Source organism: Psammomys obesus, unplaced genomic scaffold, assembly GCF_907164565.1.
Source record: "Psammomys obesus unplaced genomic scaffold, mPsaObe1.curated_primary_1811, whole genome shotgun sequence".
NCBI classification, from domain to species: domain Eukaryota; kingdom Metazoa; phylum Chordata; class Mammalia; order Rodentia; family Muridae; genus Psammomys; species Psammomys obesus.
In genome coordinates this window covers 3,046,111-3,071,109 of record NW_026596109.1, presented here as the reverse complement: position 1 = coordinate 3,071,109, position 24,999 = coordinate 3,046,111, and the positions used below count along the sequence as shown (strand labels likewise).

The window sequence follows — 24,999 nt, the reverse complement described above, 5'->3', positions numbered from 1 at the left end:
AGCTCACTGCCAAAATATAACAGGACCTCTAGTCCATTTCCCACAAGTCCTTGCTCCCTTCTGAAACCTCATGAGCCCAGCCTCCACTCTTTGGTTTATCTTGGCATCCTGGTCTTCTGAGCTCAAATCAGAATGGTACAGTAAATTCTGTGTATAACATTCTAAGATCTCTCTAGCCCGGAATCCCAAACTTTTCAACATGCCCCCCACAAATAAAGAACCTCCCATTCGTCACAGTAACAATGCCGCTCTGAGGAACCAATTTCCTGTCTTAGTTACTTTTATAATTGCTGTGACAAAAGACAACGAAGGAAGAATTTGTTCCAGCTCGTGGTTTGAGAGCACAGTCCATGGTGGCGAGCAAAGCAAGGCAGCAAGGGCTCTTGCAGATGTGCAGTGGGAGGCTGCTCGCTGGAGATCAGGAAGCACAGGAAGAGCAATGTCGGTGCTCAGCTGCTTTGTCTGTTTTCTCTTTGTACCAGCCCTTTCGGTGGTGCTGCTTACGTTCATAGTGGGTTCCTGCTAGTTGTCTCCATGTACGCTCTGCAGGATGCACACACATGCACACACTTTTTGAGAGAAAAAAGAAAAAAAACACACAGAAGAAAAATTTGAGTAAGTTGTCGTGACCTCTGATGTGCTCTTGGTTCTGGAAGACTTTTGTTCCCATGAGGTTTTTCTGTTTGTTTTGCTTTTGGTTTTTCGAGACAGAGTTTCTCTGTGTAGCCTTGGCTGTCCTGGACTTGCTCCGAAGACCAGGCTAGCCTCACACTCACAGAGATCTATCTGCCTGCCTCTGCCTCCCGACTGCTAGGATTATAGGCATGCCCTACCATGGCCCAGATTGTTCCTTTGGTTTTCATTTTAAAAAATCACACATTCATACCTTTTTCTTTTTCATTCCCATTTATTTTTGGCTCTTAGGGTATCATCTTTTCAATATGAAAAAAAAAAAGCAGCAAATTCAACACAGAATAGAAAGGTAGGGTATGACGAAACCAAGGGCAGCAGAAAAACAGCAGAAGCAAAGATGTCACCTGGGGAGCACCCCAAACACATCTTTCCAAGTTTAGAGGTTAAGTGGATCAGGCAGTTTCTGGCCGTTCAGAGACCAAGGCTCTGCCCACCTCCTTTGCTAGATCTCTCTGAGAAAGGAGGGGCAATGGGCAAAAGACACCCCCAATGGCAGCTTTGGCTCATGACACCTGGGAGGCTATAAATGGAGAGAATACTGTTAATACCTCTGAGGCTGAGACATGAAGCTCAGCCTCGGAGAAAAGAAAGCTGTTGATTGAAAGCCTCGGTGGATCCCTTGTGTAAACGGGCTTGACTGGAAAACCCCACCCCTCTCTTCCTAGAGACCTCTTCTTATCCCCCTACCCTCCTTTCTCTGAGCCACTACTTAGGTTTTTATGGCAGTGGCTACTATCTGGGTTCTTAGTACTGGGCTAGTTTTATATAGGATCTGGAACAGAACTCAGGTTCTTAGAGAGTATGTTGGAAGGATATTAACTGGACAGTTATGAAAAAAGGATACTAGAAGGAATTATGGGCAATACCCAGGACGGCAGAAATCTAGGTCTGTCAGAGTGAAAAGAGAAAGGAGACATTCCACAAATATTTATTGAGTGCCTAATTTGTGCCAAGCACTGTTAATCCCCCAGTAAAACAAAACAACAGGACAGAAGCTGCAGAAAGAAACTCTGAAGGAGGAAAATGGGCAGATGGAGAAAGCTGACATAACTAAGTAGCCTGAGGCAATACTACAGGGCTTTCTGCCTTAGGCCTCTTCTACTGCTTCCTCACCAAAATCATCTTTCTCTCCTGCAGTGACATCCTGCTTCTGCTGACACTTGGAGAGGAGCTCGTTCATGTCGCTCTCAGCTGCAGGGAACTCCAGCCCGTCCATGCCCTCCCCTGTGTGCCAGTGGAGGAAGGCCTTCCCTCGGAACATTGCTGTGGACTGCTCTGACGTGCACTTGGAAAGCACCTGGGTGTCTGTGCTGTTTCCACTGAAGGTGACTACCGTCTCGAGGCCACGTGGTGGGGTGTCACAGACAGCCATCTTGACCTCTTTGGGGATCCATTCCACAAAGTAGCTGCTGTTTTTATTGCACGTTGAGCATCTGCTTGTCTGCTTCCTTCATGGACATCCGTCCACGGAAGACAGCTGCAAGGGTGAGAGGCATCAGCGGTGGCGTGGGTCACAGGCAACCATCATGTTCTTGCCATCGAAGACCCTCTGAGCAAGTTCAGGCACGGCTTCCGCCACTAGTGAGAGAGGCAAAGCCAGGCATGAAGAAGTGGAGATGCGGGCACCATGTTGACAGCCAGTTTTCAAAGGTCAGCATTAAGCTGGCCTGGGAAGCGGAGGCAGGTGGTGACAATGCTCATAGTGGCCGAGACAAGGTGGTTCAGGTCTCCATCGGTTGGTGTGGTGAGCTTGAGGGTACGGAAGCAGATGTCATAGAGCGCCCCACTGTCAATGTCAATGCTGTCCGTCTCATCCATGCTCTCCACCAACTGATGGACAGACAGAATGGCACTGTAGGGCTCAACCACGGGGTACTACACCGAATGTATTCACGAGTCCGTCAGGGTATTCTCGGATCTTGCTGATGAGCAGCATACCAATGCCCCCACCCAGTGGGTGAAAGCCTTGCAGGCAGTCAGCTCTCCACCTCCTTCCGCACCACATCCAAGAGGAACAGTCCTTAGCCCAGTTGTTGGCCTGCTGCAGACTGACCAAAAACAAAGTTGTCCGGTCTGAAGATCTGGCCAAAAGAACCTGACCAAACAGAGTCCATGGTCCCAGGTTCTAGATTCACCAAGATAGCTCGAGGGACGTACTTACCACCTGTGGCTTCATTGTAGTACCCAGAGATCCGGTCCAGCTGCAGGTCGCTGTCCCCGTGGTAGGTACCGGTGGAGTTGATGATGTGCTCGTTATCACCTCCCAGAACTTAGCACCGATCTGGTTTCCACACTGTCTGGCCTTGATGTGCACGATTTCTCTCATGGCTAAGGTGTACTGTAATGAATTTTTGCTGGTTTCAAGGCAGATATTGAGCAAGAAAAGATAACTAATGTTTTGGGGTTTTTTTTCCCCCTTCTGGGCTAGTCTCAGACTGAAAGGATGGACCTAGCCCCGGATGCTGCAGCAGGATGATGCAAGCATAACCACAGGAAAAGCCATTAATACCTTTTTCATAGCCTCACCACTCTTATTTGTTTGTTTATTAAAAGTTAACTCAAATAGCCTTCATGTTCATCTGACAGCTTTTTATTTCTTTCATAGCTGAGCTACCCATTTCTTAAATCTTCTCTCTTTTATTTTCCTTCTCTCCCTCCTCTCTTTCTCCCTCTTTCCTTTTCTCACCCATAAACACACAACACACATGTATACACACAGAGTCACCTCTTTTCCAAGCCAATGGAAGATATTTCTTTAGGGAGTTCAGAAAGTAATTTTATATTTGCATGAACCTAGAGTCAAACTGAAACTGAATTTTCTACTCACAGTTTGTTTACTGTGAGTAGAATGATTATGATTTCCTTATTGTTGAATGAAGTTATAGAGTTAATTTATACTTATTAATGGATATGCCTATTTAGTCAACAGATATTTATTGAATAAATGTCCTGCCTTAACACACAGACCAAAATATAAACATCCCAGAAGAACATAACCATATTCTTTTTACTGTCAACTTCTGATAGAGTTGGATCTATTCTTTTATATAAACAGGCACTTCAAATGTATCCATGTATATAATCTTGCATGTAAGAATAATTTTGCAAGAGGATGAAGAGACGGTTTATTGGTTAAAAGTAGGAACTACTCTTGCAGAGAACTCAAGTTCCATCCAAGCACCCATATCAAGTGGCTCAAAACCACCTGGGAAGTCAAGCTTTGGGGGATCTGACAGCCTCGCCTGGCCTCAAAAGGTACTTGTACTCCTTTGCACATACCTACACACAAATAACTTAAGAATAAAAAAATAACTCTTAAGAAAATGAAATAAAAATGTGAACCACAAAAGAAGCAATATATACATACATATATACAATGCAGGAATGATTCTGAGGACATTCATTTACAATTGTTCATTTATATTTCAAAAAATATAAATAAGATAGAAAAATATAAAACTATAAAGAACTCCAGGTACAATTTGATATAGAAATCTACATTTACTAAACTCCTCAAAAATTTTCTGACTATTTTTGTTTGTTTTTGGAGACAGCCTCACTGCCTGTGGCCCCTTTAGGGGAGGGGGAACTTACTATGCAGGCCAGGCTGGCCTTGAACACACAGAGCTCTGCCTTCCTCTGCCTCTTGAGTGCTGTGATTAAAGGCGTGCACTGCCATGCCCAGCCTACATGTCTGGCCTATTACTCTGCTTTTTTAAGTTCTTTAAAAAGATAGGATGGTGCTTATGTCTTTACAAAGAGAGAGAATTCTCTAATGTGGAAATATAATGTATTCACTGGTTCATGGACTGCCAAACCTCCAAGGAATGTCAAAAGTCTGCACCTCTCTCTCTGCCCAGGGTTTTGAATTTAAATATATGATATGCAACTCAGCCCAAGATAGTTTTGGAGAACTATAAACATCTACAATTTTTGGTCTAAGTTCCAGGGTCAGGTCAGTGTTCAGATGGGTGTATAAAGACGATGTGATAACACAGATGCTGTTTTATGACTGCAGCTCCAGTGTCTTTCACAACTGAGTGAATTGTCACACTCTATTATATGACACACAGATCCAGATCCACTGACTTCCAGCTGTCAAGGTACTTGTCTAAAATTGTCTTTGAAAATGAAAATTTGGGCTAAATATAAAGGAGGCAACCTATCAGTAAGAATCATCCAACCCAAAATTTCCCTGAGGGAGACGGTAAGAACTCCATTTTAAAATCATTTAAATCAACAAGGTAGGAGGTTCTAACTTGTAAATTTTATAATAAATACAAGATTTAAGGTGAGTTTTTTTTAATTTACATTTATTTAGTTGTGCATGTGTCCCTCTGTGTGTTTGTACACGTACCACAGCATATCCATGGGGGTCAGAGGATAATTGGCAGGCACCGTCTGTGGAGTCAGGTCTCTCCTTCCAACATAAGGATTCTGAGGATCAAACTCAGGTCCTCAATGTTGGTGACAAGTTCTCTTACCTGGTAAGCTCATCTCACTAGTCCATAGAGTCAGATTTTGAAATGAAATTTTATTTACAGGAAGAGTGTGGGGTGGTGAGATGATTTAGCAAAGTGCTTGCCACACAAGTCTAACAACCTGAGTTCAATCCCTGGAACCCACAAAAAGGTGGAAAGAGGGAACTGATGAACCACCCTGCCTCCATTTTGAACTTGAACTCCATCTTCTAGTAAAGATGAACTAGGTTCATTCCTGTTTATGATTAACCTCAGTTTCTCAAGAACTGGGCTATGACCCACCTGTAACCTTAACTACAAATGGTTCTGTATTCCCCATTCCAGAAAACAACAACCATGTCTTTGTTTCAAAAAGTTGTTATGACCATCTTGCAACCCTACCTTTGTTTCTAAAGGTGACTATAACCATCTGTTGTTATGATTACCTTGTTATGTTGCTCCTATAACCCTGCCTATTTGTCTGTCAAATCCCCCAGTTAGAAACCCTCTACCCCTGAGCTACAGAAAGAAAGAAAGAAAGAAAGAAAGACCATTATCTTGTCCATGTTCCATGGCCAAGGATGATCTCTTGAATCCTGCCTGTATCTAGAGATAGCCTGTATACACAAATGAAAAAAACTTGCATTAATTAATTGCTTGCTTTAATTTGGACATGGTGGTCTTTCTCCTCAAATCCTTGGGATTAACAGAACCACTGCACTGCCTTGCATACTTTGAGCAGATTGCCAGGGTAGAGCCACAGAGTACTAAATCCTATTCAAAAAGAGAGAAAGGCTAGGGAAGAAAATCGGATCAGTTGTTCTCCAAAACAAAACCCCATGACATGCAATTATGATTCAAGACATACTCTGTCTTTGCCTCTCTAATGAACTCTACAGAACACCGTGCTTTCCACAAAATGCACCAAAGCTGGCAGCTATGGCAGCTAGCTGCATCAAATGCAATTTGAGCCTAACATGGTAACATACACCTGTAATTGCAGCATTTGGAAGGCCAAGGCACAGGATCATCTCCACATCAAGGTCAACCTGAGCTGTGTAGTGAGTTGCTGGCTAGCCTGGATAACAGAGAGATGCTGCCTCAAACAAGTGAGCAAACAAACAATCCTGGACTTAGTGAAGCCCTTGGTTTCTTCAGGGTGAGTGCACTTCTCAAAAGAGTTTTTTACTAGAAGCATTGGGGATGTGGAAAACCTTTCTGGAAGGTTTTTCTTTCTCTTTTCTTTTCTTCCTTCCTTCCTTTTTTTTTTTTTTTTGGGGGGGGGAGCTGTTTTGAGACAAAATCTGGCACATTGAGCCTCTTGGTTCTGCTCCTAAGTACAGAGAGGGCAGGTATGCTCCCCCACACGGAGCTCCTTCCCTAACTTTTGCTCCCTACCTTTTGTGAAATCCTCAGGTCCTTTCAGCTATTTCCCGATCCAGGTTTAATTACATTCTAAATTTCTTTTCTCTGGTTCTTTTGTTTAAATTCATCACAATACACACACACACACACACACACACACACACACACACACTCAGACATTTTCTTTGAGCCCTGAAATCTAAAATATTCAAACTAAAATTTGGGAAATTTGTGTTTTTAATAAAGTTCTCCACTTTTTTCCCCCCAGCACGTTTGTCTTACTTTGGATTAATAAAGTTTTGGTAGTTGTTTAAATAGATTAAATGTCACATTTTAAATAGAAAGAGAAGGCTCTACCTAAGTGACCTATTTTTCATCTGTGGTTTGGAAAAAGGCAAGATTAGCATGGATATTGCCTTTTCAAGGACCTTACTACTATTAAATAGACTGTTAAGTGCATTTTATGGCTGAAGAGTCTGTTCCCAGTTCAGTCTCCAAGACATGTTAAGTTCATCTCCACCTGCTACATTGAACACTCACTGACTAAAACCCTTTCTGCAGTGGAATATCTATGCTCTGTATCTTTTAAGTACATAACTCTAAATATTTTAGGATGAGTAAATGTTACTCAATAAAAGTCTCAAGAACGCCTTGTCCCTCCAGAAAGACACACCATGTTAGCAATCCTCAGAGATGAACGTCCTTTGCTCCATTAGCTCCTGTGTCTTAAGTGCCAGGTGCTGGAAAAACAACACAGTCGCTCATAAAATAAGATTACAAATCCTATTTAAAGCAAAGAAAGCAACAATAGCTGGTGAAAGCTCCCTCCCTCACATCAACTCAGTTTATTCCTAGGTTTTGGAACTGTGACAGCCATTTCTGGGACAATGCTCCAAACAGGGTTGATATCCTATCCTGTGTTCTCACAACATACTCAAAAAAATTAGGTTGACTGGTTTAGAAAGAATGGAAGAGAGAGGTGTGGGGGGGCGGTTACTGAGAGCTGGACTTGGTGGCGAAAGTGATTTCAGCTTCTAGGAGGCAGAAACAAAGCACCCATGCAAGTCTGAGGCCAACCAGGACTACACAGTGAGAGTCTTTCTTTAAAATAGAGAGATAAGGGCTGGACAGATGGCTCAGAGGTTAAGAGCAATGGCTCCTCTTCCAGAGGTCAGGAGTTCAATTCCCAGCAACCACATGGTGGCTCACAACCATCTCTAATGAGATCTGGCGTCCTCTTCTGGAGTGCAGGTGTACATGCACATGGAACATTGTATACAGACTAAATAAATAAAACTTCTTTAAAAAAATAGAGAGATAAGAGCTGGAGAGGTGGCTCAGAGCTTGAGAACACTGATTGTTCTTCCAAAGGTCCTGAGTTCAATTCCCAGCAACCACATGGTGGCTCATAACCATCTATAGTGAGATCTGGTGCCCTCTTCTGGCACACGTGCAGGCCGGATGCTGTATAAATAATAAATAAATAAACCTTTAAAAAATAAAATAAAATAAAATAGATAAATAATAAAATGAAGAGCACAAAGCAAAAATAAATAAATAAACCCCCTTAAAACTAAAAAACAAGCAACCGCCCAAAAGACCATCCCCCTAACCATATGTGGCTTTGCTTACTTGAGATAGCGTCTCATTTCGTAGCTCAGGCTGAATTTAAACTCCAGTTAAAAACCAAGCTTACCTCAAACTTACAGAGATCCTCCTGCCTCAGCTTCATGGCCTCATTTTGCCTTTTTTTTTTCTTTTAGGTAGTTTTGAACACAAAAGAAGCCATCAATAGATGAGTACAAAAGTAAAAAAGTGAAGCTGCCTGTTAAATCTGTCATATATCCTGTCCTCTCCCCATCTCAGAAGTAACTCTTGCTAGAGAATTGTCTTAGCAGGACTACTTACTCGCCTACTTTTAGTTCATTTGCCATGGCAGAAGTTTGCTCTGGCTCAGTCTCCCTCTAACTCACGGAGACAGTAGCCAGGAAAAGGCTTCTCCAATTCAGAAACTCACAAGCTGAACATCTTGATCTTGTCACATTCTCCCCTAACCCTGAAGCCTGGATAGGCAGAAGTTATCGCCCATGAAGGCCTCCAGCCCAATCGCTGGGTACCAAACAGGAATGTGATGGGCACCGGAGACAAAGCTTTGAGGGAGGACCAACCCTGTCCATCAGCTATGGCTAATTACAGGCTAGGAGGCCTGGGTTTGTGAAAGTTCAGAAGGAAGTGTGAGAGTCCATTAAAGACATTATCAGGATGGTTTTTATGATCTGTGGTTATCTGTGGCTAAAGAAATAGCTATGATTAACAAAAGACCAGAACCACTAAAGTACAACCCCTGCTTTGCCAGAAGAGTTAACACTGGTTAGCTATGCTGGCTAGTTTTTGTTTTGTTTTGTTTTGTTTTGTTTTGTTTTGTTTTGTCAACTTGACACGGACTGAAATGGACTCTCAGGTAAGAAAATGACCACCTCCTACATACCAGACTGGCCCATGGGCATGTCTGCGGGGCACTTTCTTGACTGATGATTGATGTGGGAGGGCCCAGCTCACTGTGGGCAGTGCCACCCCTGGGCTGGTGCTCCTGGGGACTATAAGAAAGCAGGCTGAGCAAGCCACAAGGACAGGCCAGCAAGCATCACCCCTCCATGACTTCTGCATCAGCTCCTGCCTCCAGATTCCTGTCCTGGGTTCCTTCAGTGACAGAGTGTAACCTGAGAAGTATAAGATAAAACAAACCCTTTCCTCCCTAAGTTGCTTTGGGCCACAGTGTTTTATCAGGACAATAGAACTCTAGGATATTTGGGCCTGAGGGATAATCTGTGATTAAGAAGAGACCGGCATTACTGAAGTGGCTCTTCTGGATCAGTCCACAGAAGCTACAGTCCAGACAGGGCAAAACTGCATCTCATGCTGGCAGCTGAACTTGGTAATACATGAGAGTCTCTCACATAGTTCTGGTTTGGGTGGCATAAAAGCTTCAGGGAATGCCAGGGCAGTGGGATAACCAGAAAGGACAGCAGCAGCTATAGGATGGACCCAACCTGAATCTATAAGATGAACTATGTGTGCTGTGTTCAGCACACTATGAGGGCAAAGCTGGGGAAGTGGAGATATCCAGACCCTTTGGACCCCAGAAGATCATGAGTGAGTCCCATATGTTGAACACTGAGTTCTGGTTATAACTGTGCCCTGGTTCTTCACTCTTGGAAATGTTCTAATTGTTTCTCTGAGATTTTTGTGAAAAGCTAACTCTTGGAGTGATTTTGGATAGGTTGGTGGATAGATCCTAGAATGAGGCGGATACATCTTGGCTCCTGAGCTTCCCCCAGCATAGCCCCTGGGGAGTTATACAATAACCTAAGGATATGCAGCCTGTTCCCCTCTATATTCAGCTCTGTGAGTGATCACTAGATCACGTGAAACCAAAGTAGAACAGTACACATTGCATACATGTGTTCAGTGAACTTGTTGAATGGGGCTTGCCACGTTACTCAGAACTTGTGTGCTGTCAAATACTAGAGGAGGATAGTGGGAGACGTCAGGAGACTAAGCCACAAAGGTTCGGAAACACTGCTTAATCTGATCTGTCCCTGCACTAGCTGCTCCCTGTTGACAGAGTAGAAATGTTCATCCAGGTAGACCTGGGAGTAATGGTAGATAAGGGGCAGCCTTGACCCAAGACTTCTCTCTCTTCCTCTATCTCACTTCAGATGGGATGAACTAATTCCAAGATCCCTCAAGAAGTACCACTTGGCCATCTGAGGACACTTGTCCTCAGTCTCTCAAAAAGACAAAAACCAGAAACCTGATTTGTCAGGAGGTATGGCCCCAACATCCAATGGGATGTTTTCTTGCAGGAACTCAAATCCACTTTCATTCACAGAATCAACTTCTTAACCTAAAGAAAAAGAAAGAGCCTAAAGAAAAAGAAAGGTCATTGGGTTTTCCAGGATGATTGCCTCCCTTTGCAGGCGCACACACAAGCTAATTGGAGGCACAAATGTCCAAGGTCTTCATCAACCCAAGTCTAGACAGGGTCTCATGCTGGACATTGGTAAAGGCAGGTCCTTCTGTCTGTTTGATTATGGTTGCTCACTGCCAATCACCGGCTAACTTAAAAATTTACAGTCTAAAAAGAAAAGCTTGTCAATGCCTGCTCCTAATCGATAAGACCCACCATCACAGTTATAAGGAGTGTAGGTGCTTTGGGTCCAGTAGGTTATCACTGGACTCAACAGTGAGCTCCTGTACAGACCACTAGCATCGGTTTTGTGGAGGAATAAGGTCGTCTGTGGCTGTGTTACATTACCACATGCTGTTTGAGATCACTGAGAAGCTGACTCCGAAGTGGCCTTCCCCCTTCGGACCTAAGCATAGTTCATCTCACAATGTCCTCCAAAGTCCCTTCTCCTGGAGTTAGGCTGGGCCCCTGACTCACCTGGAGAGAGAAGAACAGCAAAACAGCCAATGAGTAAAGGCCTGTGACTATTGCTTATCTCATGATCTAAAGCTCTATCGATATCTGACACTTACAGTCCTTCAAAACCAAAAGCCTAATTATATTAAATCTTGTGTTGTCTTGTGCTCTCTGTGAGGTTTCCCTGGGAATTTACCCAGCCCAGTAGTTTGACAGGGAGTAATACTCTTGTACATGCCCAGTTTTATTAGGCTGTTGTTACTCAGCACTATTCTCCAAGCCAGACCACTGTCATGACATGAGCTGTACTAGCTTGGAGAAGATCATCATGGCCAGGCTTGTTGAGTCTTGATTTGCTAACACTATTATATCTCATAAGATGACTGAATGTTTTTCCACAATGGAAAAAAAAAAAAGGTGGAAAGCTTAAGCAAATTATAAAGGCCTGAGCAAGGTCTGGAGAACATCAAAATCTAATATACTGATGTCAAACCTCTGCTTAAATCAATGGTTATTGATCTATTCTCCATGACAAGGACTGGCCTAAAGAACAAAAATGTACATCTAGTAAAAGCTTGTTTGGTTTTTGCTCAAATTTTACCTAAATATTACACGGTAGTAGAAGTAGCCGACCAGTGGAACTGACCTTCTGGATGTTCAGAGAGTAAAAGGAAGAATACCTCTCCTTCTTGTCTCCCAAGGTCAAGTGGATCTCAAGAAACTGTGGGACATCTCTCAAAATGTCCTGAAACAGTACAGAGTCACCTGTTCTCTTGTTTGGGGAGGTCATGGAGACTCGACCAGTGTCCAGTGTCCTGTCCATAAAAAGGAGATCTGTAGAGAAGAACAATTTCATCCAAGGGTCCAAGTGAAGCCTTGGTCAAGCAAGGCATGTGGCTAATCCTTCCATAGGTTGAACAACCAACAACAAGAAGACCAAAGGGGCCAGGCATTCTTCTCCAGCCCAAGTGACCCCTGAGGGCCAGATCCACAACTGGCCTTGACAGTGAAAAATAAGTGTTTCATTTTGGCTACCTGCATGGGCTTCAGTGGGAATGTACAACAAGAATAAAATATTGGGATGGGTATGTTTCTTTAACAGCTGAAGGGGTCGTACTCCTCAGATGCTAGACTTAAAAACGATATGAGATGTTGTTTAGACAACTATTTCACTAATTATTTCCCTCTTGGTAAGAAAAATGTTGTCCACATACACTGGCTCAATTCAGCACCCAAGTTCCTCCTGTCACCCAAATAGGTAGGCCCACTATTGTCACTAAATGATGGTCCAGTTTTTTTCTCTCCCCCCTCAGGCTGCTGGAATGGCGCAAATACTGGTTCTTAACCTTTTCAATGCTGCAACTCTTTAACACAGTTCCTCATGGTTGTGGTGACTACAAAATTGTTTTCATTGCTACTTGATAACTGTAACTTTTCTGCTCTTATGAATCATAATGTAAACATCTGTGTTTTCCAGTGGTCTTGGGTGACCCCTGTAAAAGAGCCCTTTGACCGCTAAAGGGGTCATGACCCACATGTTGAGAAACACTTTTACAGATGGTTGTGAGCCACCACTCGGGTGCTGGGAATCTAAACTGAGTCCTCAGGAAGAGCAGCAAAGTGCTTTTAACCTCTGTGCCCTCTCTCAGGTCCTCTGCTTTTTATCTAGAGGAAAAGTCTCACTGAAAAGAGTTGCCCAGGCTGTCCTTGAATTTACTCTGTAGCCCAGGCAGGCCCAGCCTCCGCCCCTTTTTATAAATACTGGATCCAAACCCAGAGCTTCCCAGCTGCTAGCCATTCTCTCTCCAACTCAAGTACATTTTAAGCTCCTTTTCAATAAATACGTCAATTAAAAAACTGAACAATTGTTCAGCACTGTGTTTTGAACCAATAGGTTAAAGATAAATAATAGTGGAGTTAAATTAAAACTTCATTGATCTGGGTCCTTTGGAAGACCACCAAGTGCTTTTGTCCCCTGAGCTGTATCTCTAGTCCTCTTCCTTCATTTTCAAAGCTGGTTGCATATTTTTTTCCAAGTCCACCCCACTCCCCATTCCTCCACTCTGACTGCAGTCAACACAGTTGTAGCGCCTCTGTTCTAAAGATCCTTTCCTTGTGTTGGACGCCCCTGACAACCCAGAGTCATCTCCTTTTCTCAAAGCCCTTCATTAAACTCCATCTAGAAAATCCTTCCTATCAGGCTGGGGGTATAACTCATTTGGTAGAGGCCTTACTTACAGTGAAGGAGGCCCTGGGTTCCACCCCTGCAGTACCACATAAATGGGCTCCGCTAGAAGAGCTGAGCACTCTGGAGGGAGAAGTAGGAAGATCAGGAGTTCTGGGGCATCTCTGACCTCACAGCAATTTTAAGGACAGCACCAACTACAGGAGACGCTGCCAATAAAACGAAGAATAACGAAGGCCTTCTTGCCCTTGTAACATGTTTGGAAATTCTGAGAATTAAGCTGTGGTCATCTTTAAGAGCCTGCTACCCTATCTTCCATTTAAAAAAAAAAAATATGCATAATGGGGCTGGACAGATGGCTTAGCGATTAAAAGGCCTGAGTTCAAGTCCCAGAACTGACATCAGGGGACTCACACACATCTGCAACTTCAGCTTCAGAGGCCTTCTCGGGCATCTAAACTCACGTGTGTGCGCGCGCGCGCGCACACACACACACACACACACACACACACACACACACAATCTAAAGATAATAAAAAATATTTTTTTCTTTTGGTTTGGTTTTGGTTTTGATTTTTCAAGACAGGGTTTCTCTGTGTAGCCTTGGCTGTGCTGGACTTGCTTTGTAGACTAGGCTGGCCTCAAATTCACAGAGATCCTGCCTCTTCCTCCCCAAGTGCAGGGATTACAGGTGTGCTACCACACCCAGCTAAAAACATATCTTTGTTTTTTTAAAGATTTTATTTATTTTACATATATGAGTGTTCTGTCTGCATGTACACCTACACACCAGAAGAGGGCATCAGATCCCAGTATAGATGGTTGTGAGCCACCATGGGGTTGCTGGGAACTGAACTCAGGACCTCTGGAAGAGCAGAGCCATCTCTCCAGCCCCACCTAAAAACATATCTTTAGAGAATGTGCATAATAAGAAAATCTGGCCCAGCGAGATGGCTCAGTGGGTCAAGGTGCTTGCTGCCTAGCCTGACAACCTGAGTTCAAGGTGGAAGGGGAAAAGCCTTTCCCTGAGATTGTCCTCTGACCTCCACAGGCATACCATGGTACGCTCATGCATGCACACACACACACACACCCTGAATACTTACTTTAAAACTCCCATGCAAACACACATAGGCACACTCACACTGAGAGCACACATACTCACATACACAGTCCACACACCCTGAATACAAACATACACACACACATACATGCACACGTATACCCTCACATGCATACACATGAACACAGCGACACACATGCATACACACATACACTCACACACAGGTGCTGAAGACATACACACACACACTGAACACATTTGAAAAGTAAAATCTCTTAAAAGAATTGTTATACGGGGGAAAGAAAGATGGGCCAGCAATTAAAGGTGCTTGCGGCCAGGCCTGATGACCTCTGATGACCTGACTTCCATCTCCAGAATCTACACAATGGAAAGAAAAAAAATTGACTCCTGAAAGTTGACCTCTGACCTCCACTTGCACCTGCATACACACAAAGTGCGCCTGCGCAGTGCGAGTGCACGAGAAGGACAAAGAGAGACACACAGAGGGAGACAGAGACAGACAGACTCACACACACAACAACAACAACTTTTCTAAAAAATTAAAATGGGAGAGAAAAAGTCTGAAGATGGTGAGGCAGAAGACGAGCTCAGAATGACAGCTTTGTGAAGCACTTGGCCCGGCATAGTTTAAAGTTTGTAGTTGCTCGAGCAACAGTGAACGAAACCGTCATCACCCTCAGCTGCACACATTCTGGCATATCTCGCTGTGTGGGATTTTAAGGTGCTGGTGTCACCTGAGGTTGCGTTTCAGGCAATGCTACTTATGCTCCGTTCACGTTGAAATTCCCCCAGGGTGCCACGTGGATCAGCCGTTGACTGTTCCGGGTCATCTCTGCTGTCCCAGCTAGCTCCTGCTCATCACCTCCGATCGCTGGCCTCCGCTTCCGTGTCCTGCAGGCCCTCCTCCTGCCTACAAGCTCCTCCCCGCCTTTCTCATCGCTGACTCCCAGAGCACTATCAGAAGTCAGCCTCCCCATGCTGGTGTCAGCTGCTTTCTTTCTCTTGGCTTTTTGACCCCAGGCAGATTCTCCCCTCGTGGAAAGCAGAGGGCTACCAGCAGCTTCAGGCTCACCTTTTACCAACTTGGCAACATGGATGGAAAGAGTGTCCCTCTTACATTGGGTCCATAAAAAGACCTGGCCTCCTGATCTCATTGGCCAAGCTGAGCTAGGCCTGGGCTCCACAGCCACTGCTCTTTTTCTTTTTTGAGACAGGGTCTTGCTAAGTAACCCAGGCTGGCGATGCACTTGCTCACTATGTAGCTTCCAACTCCTGGCAGTCTTTCTACAACCTGAATACAGGATTGTGTCAGTTTGCTACTTTTTTTTTTTCTTTTGAGTCCTGGGGAGAAATTACGTCCAGGGACCCATGAATGTGCTCTACAGCTGAACGAGAGCTCCGAGTTCACCTCCAGTAGTAACTTCTGGAACACAGATACAAGATCAGTCAGGCTTGCAGGAGGTAGCACTCAGGATGAAGAAGGGAAGGCTTTGCAAGAAAACTGAGGCTTTGGAAGTATAAAGCGGAAAAGAGATGCTAGGTCGTAAAGTAACACTGACCATGAGATTGGAGATTCGGGGATAAGTAGAGTCTTCTGTTTTCAGAGTCTCACAAGGTCACCAGCTTGCTTTTCTGTCCTGCCTGGACAACAGAAGGAGCCCAAGGCCTGCTAGCCAGCTGAGACAGACCCTGTCTCAAAATAAGAACTATAAAATGTGCCAAGATACAACAACTACTCATGATGCACCAGTCCTTGGGTTCAGTCTTTACTAGGGCAAACTGAAACTAGAAGGAAGATGGAAGGGGAAAGGCTCTGTCTGTGGGTACTAAGTTATAATTAGGCAGGACAAAGAAGTTTGATGTACTCAGGATTCTGAATGCTTTCACCATATAGAAATGATGCATTAAAACATCACACGGCACTCCCCATCAATATTTATGATTTCGTTTCCACTTGCCAATTAAAAATAAATTCAATTTTTTGAAATTTATACATGCCAGGAATAAGAACAAGAAAGATGAAAGATATGGTAAGAGGAGACAGGATTGTCCCTCATGGCCTGGTGGGCCAGGGCTATCCCAAGAGATGCTAAAGACCCAGCTGGGTATTTAAGTTGAAATGGATAGCAGGGATAGATAGATAAGTATGTGAATGAAGAAGAGATACCCCTGTATTTATCATAAGTAGAGGGGAAATTTGGGGCTGGGGGTTGGTGGTGCAAACATGTAATCCCATCACTTGTGAGACTAAGGCAGGCACTTTTTTCTTTTATATGTTGGGGGTGATAGGTGTGGGTGCATGAGTACAATCGTGTGCAAAACGCACTGCATGCAGAGAGGTCAGGGGACAACTCTGGGGAGTTGGGTTTTCCCTCCCCCAGTGGGTTTCAGAGATCAAACTCAGGATGTCAGCCTGGGCAGCAAGCACCAAGCTTTAACCTGCTGGGCCATATTATCCAGCCCAAGGGAAGAGAACCTTAACTTTAAGGCTAACCTGTGATGCTTAATTTTTATTATCAGCTTGACACAACATAGCATCAACTCGGAGGAAGGAATCTCAATTTAGGAATTACCTAGATCAGATAGCCTTCTGAGGAAGTCTGTGGGGCATCATCTTGATTGCTAATTGATGTAGGAGGGCCCAGCCCACGGTGGGTACCATTCCCTAGGCAGGTTGGCCTGGACTGGTAGAAGAGAGCTCACTGGGGGAACTGGAAAGCAAACCAGTAGGCAGAGCTCCTGTGTCTTCCACCTCCAGCTTCCTGCCTGGAGTTCCTGCTGGGACCTTCTTTGATGATGGATTGTAACCTGGAAGTGTTAGCCTAGCAAACCCTTTTTTCCCCAAGCTGTTTTATCAGGGTGACAGAAGAGAGAGGAGCTAGGAGAGACTGAAGTTCATATTATCTATTTCATGTTGGACACAAATGAGCCTCATCTTCCTTCCCTCTTTGCTCCTCTCTCCATCCTATAGTCGTTAGGTCATAGAAAACAAACACTAGAAGATGCCTAGCCAAGCCTCCTTCTTTACCTCACCAACAGTGAGTTTCAGTGCTCTGACCAGCACCTCCAGAGATCCAGGAAATTAATCTCACAACAGTTGCTTCTTACTCTGGCTGCTCTGTCTCCATGTTCTTTCTGTTCATTCAGCTTCATTGTCAGTTCAAACATATAACTCAGCCCTATGAAGCAAAGATAAATTAGGTTACACCTTGTTCTGTGCTGAGGAGAAAGCAAAGCATGACTTAGACTTGCACAAGGCTGGTGAGGGACAGGATTGGCCAAGAAGTTATATTTGTTTTCTTCTTCTTTTGTGGCCGTGGCTGTCCTGGAACTCCCTCTGTAGACCAGGTTGGCCTTGAACTCTAAGATCTCCCTGCCTCTGCCTCCTGAGTGCTGGTCTTAAAGGTGTGCACCACCACAGCCGGCATCATTCCACCTCTTTATCAGGTGCTGTCATATAAGACATAAACGAAGGAAGCTTGGGTGACCATTCAGTGACATATAACATAACTTGGAGAGTTTTTAATCCTTCACCACCTATTACTCAGTGGTCTGTTTTGGCCTACAAAGGTCACAAAATACAGAATAGACTGGGTTGCTACCGTGGAATGCTGTCCTCCAGGCGTGGCATGGCCTTTGACCTCTTGATATCAGAGCAGCTGTGATTATTCAAACGAGGCACACTCAAGATTGTGCTCATTAACTTTCAGAGTGGAGGAAGAACAGACAATGAGTGGCCGTGGGTGGGAATGGCTGTGCTTCTGAGGCCCTGCCCTGGCAATATTAGGCCGTTAATAGGTGCTGACAGAGACATTTTCTTCAGCGGCATAGCCTCTGATGAGGTGCCTGCACACCTGTAACTAACCCCTCACCCTCAATTAAACTCACTGGCTCCCCAAACTAGGCTTGGGTGGAATCGTTTCTGTGGTCTGTCATTGACACCCTATCTAGGCTGAGCACACATTGGTTTATCTCCCCAAGGAAATGCTCAGGCAGCTCTTGGCACCCACTATGGATACGACGGAACGGAAGCCGTGTTTTGGAGGAGTGCTTGCACTGTCCATGCCGTGAGTGATGAGACTTTCGCCAGCAGGGGCAGTCCCTGTCAGCCATTCCTACCCCCTGGATGAAATCATGTGGTGGCCAGCTTAGGTCAGCTTGACACGTGTTAGAGATATTTGAAAGGAGGGAGCTCAGTAGAGAAAATGCTTCCATAAGATCCAGCTGTAGGACATTTCTTAATGAATGATTGATGGGGGGAAGGGAGAGGGCCAAGCACATGGTGAGTGGGCCATCCCTGGGTTGCTGGTTCTGAGTTCTGTAAGAAAGCAGCCTGAGCAAGCCACGGGAAGCAAGCCAGTAAGCAGCACTCCTCCGTGGCCTCTGCATCAGCTCCTGCCTCCAGGCTCCTGCCCTGTTTTGAGTCCCTGTCCTGGCTTCCTTCAACGATGGACAGTGTGAAACCATAAGCCAAATAGACCCTTTCCTCCTCAAGCTAATTTGGTCATGGTGTTTGGTCATAGCAGAGGTAGCCCTGACTAAGACAAATGCCTTCTTGCCCCAATAGCAGCTGCATTGGCTCTGTTGGGGTGCATAGATAGGCAAGTGAGGATGAACCATCTGAAGCTGGAGTGTCCATGGGCAGAATTCCAGATTGCCACTCTCTTCTATGTGGTATTGAGTGACATGCCTGCTTGATCAACGGGTCTGATTATACCTCCAAAACAGCTGACAGACTGGAGACCATGTTAACATCCCTGCTTTGGGGTTGGACTGTAAGCAGGCTGAATTGTCAGCGGGGTGGCTTTTGCTCTAAGCAATGACACTTGCAACTGACATTCAGCTTCTTGCAAAGAAAGTACCTGTGTAAGAGAGGAATTATAAGGAGGAAAAAAAAAAAAGGATGCTGGCACTATCCGCCATACTAGCCTCTGAATTGTCAGAAAAAGTGGGGAAAAGCTGGATGAGAGGGAGGTGGTGGCTTGATGTGTCTCATAGCTGAGAAGTCCGAAGGTAAAGAAAGCACAGATTAGATCTGCGCTAAAGAGTTCTTCCTGGGGCTGGAGCTAATGAAAGGACACGGCAGGTAAAGGTGCTCGCTACGACCTGATTTCTATAACCAGAGCCCACACGGTAGAAGGAACCAACTCCAATAAAGTTGTTCTTTAAGTCCACACACATGCTGTGCCACTTGCATAACCTAATTCCATAGCAAATTAATTAATTATTCATTAGTATACGTCTCAGCTCTGACCTTCAATACAGAGGAAAGAAAAGCCCGTGAGACACTGTGCGCTGTAGTGACCTTTCTAGTGGCCAGGTATGTGAAACTGTGAAAACCAGAATACTCTGCCTTTGTACTGCTTGAGCTGAGGAAGACTTTTAAACAAGGAATGAGAGTCTCTCACAGCCTGGCTCATGAATCTGAGAAATCGAAACTCAGATAGATCCGGACGATTGCTTTGGAAGGAAAGCTGAAGAGAAAACTGCCCGTCCCTTTTTGAGACAAAGGCTGCACAATCTAAGTAAGATGGGGGAAGTCAAACCCTAGTGGACTGGGATACTTGGTTATTGCTGGCTGAGGTCCCCATGAATACCAGAGACTGAAGGACAACAGAGGGAGGACAGACATTTGCTGAGAGATGTGGGCGTAAGAAAGGCAGTATTGGATGCTCAGTTCATCAGGCTGGCTATAACTTTGTCCACAGGAGAGTTAAGAAAGAAGCTAATTCACCAGGAATTTCAGGACTGGTGTGGGTCTTTAAGCTTAAGCTTAAGGAAGGCACTCAATGCTTAAACAAACTCATTATAAGCAATGAGATCAAAGCTAGAATCAAGTCTCCTCCACAAAGAAAAGCCCAGGACAAGAGGGATTCACAACTGAATTTTATCAAAATTTCCAGGAAAACTTAATAACAATTCTTCTTAATTTGTTCTACAAAATGTAAAGTGAAGAAATACTACCAAATTCATTCTACAGTGCGGGTATTATTCTCATATCAAAACCAATACAACAACATCAACAAAAAAGAAAACTGTGGACCAATTTCTGTGATGAACATGTATGCAAAAATTCTCAATAAAATCTTTGCAGCTCAAACTCAGAAACACATGAAAAAGATGAAAAATTAGGACAGGGGGCTTCATCCCAGAGATGAAAGATTTATTTACTATATTTAAATTAATAAATATAATAATACCATAGAAATAAAGTTTTAACAAGAAACTGTATAATTACATCTATTGATGCCCAAGAGGCATTTGACATAGTTCAACCTGTCTTCATGATTAAAGTCCTGGAGATGTTAGAAATACATAGAAATACATACTTCAAAATTATGAATGCTTTCTACAACAAACCTATTACTAACGTTATAATAAATGGAGACAAACTATGACCATTTCCTCCAAAACCAGGAATGAGACTAAGATGCTGTGTTAGCCAGGGTCATCTAGAGGAACAGAACTGATAGGGTGAACATATATTTCAAAAGGGGATTTACCAGATTGCTTTACACGACACGATCCAGGAAATCCAAAATTAGCTATCTCACGTGGGAGAGGCTTCTTAACCTCTCCAGCAGTTGCTCCATCCACAAGGCTGCTTGTCCCAATATGGGGCTGAACACCAGGAGGGTGTCTGCCTCCTGGTGCTGATGGTATTCAGTCTGCATTCTCAGTCTGAAGAAGCTGCTTCCAATATTGATGAAGAAATGTCACAACAGCGAGATACATGAACTTTCTGGTCAGAGTGAAGGCAGGGGGCTGGAGACATAGGTCCCTCTGTGCTCCTGCGGAGGACCAGAGTTCAGGTCCTTCTATTCACATTCAGCTCATAACCATTGGTAGCTCCAGTTCCACGGGATCCAAGGCCCTCCTCTTGCCTCAGTGGGCAGCAGGCACTAACAGGTGCACATACATACATGCCGACGAACACTCATACACAAAATATAAAAGTAAATGTTTCTTAAGTGAATTCCCCTAATTCTTCCCCACTACCTGTTTTAGGCTTTTCTTCTAGGCTGTCTCCATTCTGTTGTGAGTCCTGCTGCTCTGCAGAACTGCTCTCTGCCAGGGGCCCACAGCTGCCACACTTGCCTCAGTCCCAGAGTGGGCAACAGCAACCAAAAAAGGGACCACCCACTCAACAAAGATGAGGCCAGATATCTACACCAAGAAACACTTCGCATATCAAGGCTCCAGATGCCTAGGTCTCAATTTCGAAAATATAAACATGAGCAACTAAGATCACATACTTCCTCCAGGAGCCAGAAAGCCTCTTGTAATAGGACCTGAGAAAGGCAAGTTAGCTGAAGCACAAGACAAGGATTTCAAGGAAAAAAAGTTATGAATATGGTCAGTGATCTTAAAGAGGATATTAATAAGTACCTTAATGAAAACTGAAAATATAAACAGTTGAATGAAATGCTGAAAAACATTTCAAAACTTGAAAGCAGAATTTGTGTTTGTTTGTTTTTTTCTTTGAGACAGAGTTTCTCTGTGTAGCCCTGGCTGTCCTGAAACTTGCTATGTAGACCAGGCTGACCTTGAACTCAGAGATACACCTGCTTCTGCTTCTAGAGTGCTAGATAAAAGGCATGTGTCACCACCATCCAGCTAGGAAAATAGATTTAACAAAGACGTGGAATCACTTAACAGAAACAAAAACACTCAAACTAAAATACAATTAGAAATTAAAGTCTCAGGCTGTCATACAAAACCCTCAGACATCAGTGCATGGCTCAACGCTCATCAGAGAAGATGCTTCCTTCCCTACATGGTAATTAACACAGGGACCCACAGCTGGACAATGTGCAGAGAGAGGCTTTGGAATGCTCAGTCCTACATGGGATGTCTTCATCAAACCCCTCCCCTCAAAGCTCAGGGGTCTGTGCAGAGGCAGGAGGACTGTAAGAGCCTGAGGTGGGGGAGTTAGCTCCAAGGAAACAATGTTTTCCAGACACAAAGGAACTGATACACAAAAGAACTGACAGAGATTGTGACAGTAAACAGGACCTCCATGGGTTCAAAGGGAAGTCCAAGCACTTAAAGGAGAGGTAGACACAAGTTCCACCCCTAATCAAGAAGCTATTTGCAACTGGTGCCTGATTGGGAAAGGAAAAATTAGTTTTCTCCAGTGGAATCTCACTAGAGATTATCAACAATACTCCAGGGCAGGCCCCATGTACCATACTGGTTGGCCATTACAAAATGGACTCCATTTTTTATGTTTTGTTTTTTTTTTTTGTTTCATTTTGTTTTGGTATTATCTGTCTTAGTGGGTTTTATTTGTTTGTTTTTCTCCTTCCTTCCTTCCTTCCTTCCTTCCTTCCTTCCTTCCTTCCTTCCTTCCTTCCTTCCTTTCTTCTCCTTAGTGATGTCTTTCATTACTTTAGATGTAGTCTCATGTAGCTAGCCATCACAGTGAGTGTAATCGGGGTACATTATGTTTTTATTTTCTTTTTCTGTTTTTGTTTTGTTTTGTTTTTAAAAGAAAGAATGTGAAGTTGGGTGGGTAGGGAGGTGGGAAGGATCTGGGAAGGGTACAGGATATGATCAAAATAATTGTATAAAGAATGAATTTTAAAAAAGCAAAGGCGAGTGGACGGAGAAGCAAAAGGTTCCTTCCTTCACGTTCTTTCATCTGGGCTGCCACCAGAAGGTGACACTCATCCACGTCCATCACGGGTCATCCCGCTTCATATATCCTAATAAAGGAAGTCCCTGGCAGGCATTCCCAGCATTACTTGATTCCAGATCCACTCAAACTGATATTCACGATTAGCCATTGCAAGTCCGCTTCTTGTCCACTCGACACCCAGTCGTATCTCCTTCCGGCATGAAACATTTCCAGAAAGAACAATTGCGAGATCATAATTCTGCTAACACGGTTTGACTGCCATGAACAACTGCAAATGCCGTATGTTTTTTTAGGCTAGGTGGCAGAGTCCCATAGAATGATTAGGTCTTTTTTAGTTTCTCATAACTTAACTATGATAAAGATTTATAACGCTCAATTACTATTATTATCTAAACTGATATTACATTACATATAAACAACTAGAGAAAAGAAAACACAAATGTCTGTTTACTGGACAAAGTGCACAAACATGTGTCTGTTTGTCTGTTTGTTGTTGTTGTTGTTGTTTTTGCTTTGTAGTTTTTTGAGACAGGATCTCTCTATATTGTCTTGGCTGTCCTGAAACTTGATATGTAGACCAGGCTAGCTTCAAACTCATAGAGAGCCTCCTGCCTCTCCCTCCAGAGTGCTGAGACCGAAGACATGCACCACTGTGCCCTGCCTCGCAAACATGTTTAGCAAAATAAGACAGAAACACTCATGTCGACCACAACCTTCGTTTCTGCAGTTGGTTAAATGGCCTTAAATGGGAATGGTTTCACTCATTAGCACCCTAGTTACCCACTAGAAAAAGCTTTCCTTCCTGTTTCTGTGATGTTATACTCTAATACCCTAGACATTTTGGTTCCAGAGTGGGGATTGCTTCTCCCAGGAGACACAGCAAACATTCCATTGAAGTAGAAGATTCAGACTCCTTGCTGGTCACTTTTGGCTTCTGCTACCCTTAACTCAACAGACTGAAAAAGAGTAAGTGTTACGAGGGGTCACTGATCCAGACTACCAGGGGGAGCCTGGACTACTTCTCTACAATGGAGGTAGGGAAAGATGATGTCTGGAGTGCAGGAGATCTGTCAGGGCATCTCTTGGTGTTACCGTGTCTTATGACTAGGATCAACGGGCAACTGCAATCACCCAATACAGGCATTTAACCAACTGCAGAAATGGCCCCGTTTGGAGAGAGCTATCCACACATTCTTCCTCAGGTCTTTCTCACCAGGTTTCTGATCGTGCTCCTTTTATTCCCTGACCATCCAGCCAAACCATTGTCTACAGGCTACATAAAAGTATATAATTGCACATCTTGCCATTTCCCCTTCCAAGAAAAATGTATGAATGGGTAATGATTGAAGTTCTGCTCACTGTCAAAGAAGGGAAATCAGTATCCTTCTTTCAGAGTTATCACAGAAAAGGGCTGAATGCTATGGCTGTCTCCTCCCTTTTCATATTTAATATAGTGTTTAAAGTCTTAGCTATAGCAACTAGGCAAGAGAAAGACATGAAATGAATACAAATAAGGAACTAAGGAAACTGTCCTGATTTGCTGATGTGATCCTACTTAAAAGCCCCTATAGATGCTGAGTGTGGTAAGAAACACCTTTAATCTAGCACTCAAGAGGCAGAGGCAGGCTGATCTCTGTGAGTGTGAGGACAGCCTGGTCTACATAGTGAGGCACTATCTCAAAAGCAAAACAGAACAACAAACAGAAAACACCCTATAGTGTCACTAGAAAACTCCCACATCTAATAAATATGGTCAATATTTCTACTTATTAGAAGAAGAAGAAAATGAAGAAGAAGCTGCTATTCTAACAATGTACCTTTAAAGAGAAACAATAGGAGGTGGAGGAAGAAGAAAAAAACTGGAAGAAAAACTAGCAAAAGAGGTGAATGATGGATACAATGAAAGCTTCAAAAACATGGAAAAAAAATCAGGGTGGAGAGATGGCTTATCAAGGCTATCAATTGAAAACATTTGCTGTTCTTTAAGGCTACCCAGATTTGATTTTCAGAACCCACATCAGTGACGCAACCACCTGTAATTCCAGCTCCAAAGGATCCAGTGCCTTATTCTGGCTTCCATGTGCACTTGAATTCACATGACACACACACACACACACACACACACACACACACACACACACACAC

General features: G+C 43.9%; 1 pseudogene; it reads right to left on the bottom strand.

Moving 5' to 3' along the window:
- Window positions 1-1,435: 1,435 nt before the first annotated feature.
- Window positions 1,436-10,411, bottom strand: LOC129692594 (tubulin beta chain-like; annotated as a pseudogene).
- Between the last annotated feature and the right edge of the window lie 14,588 nt (window positions 10,412-24,999).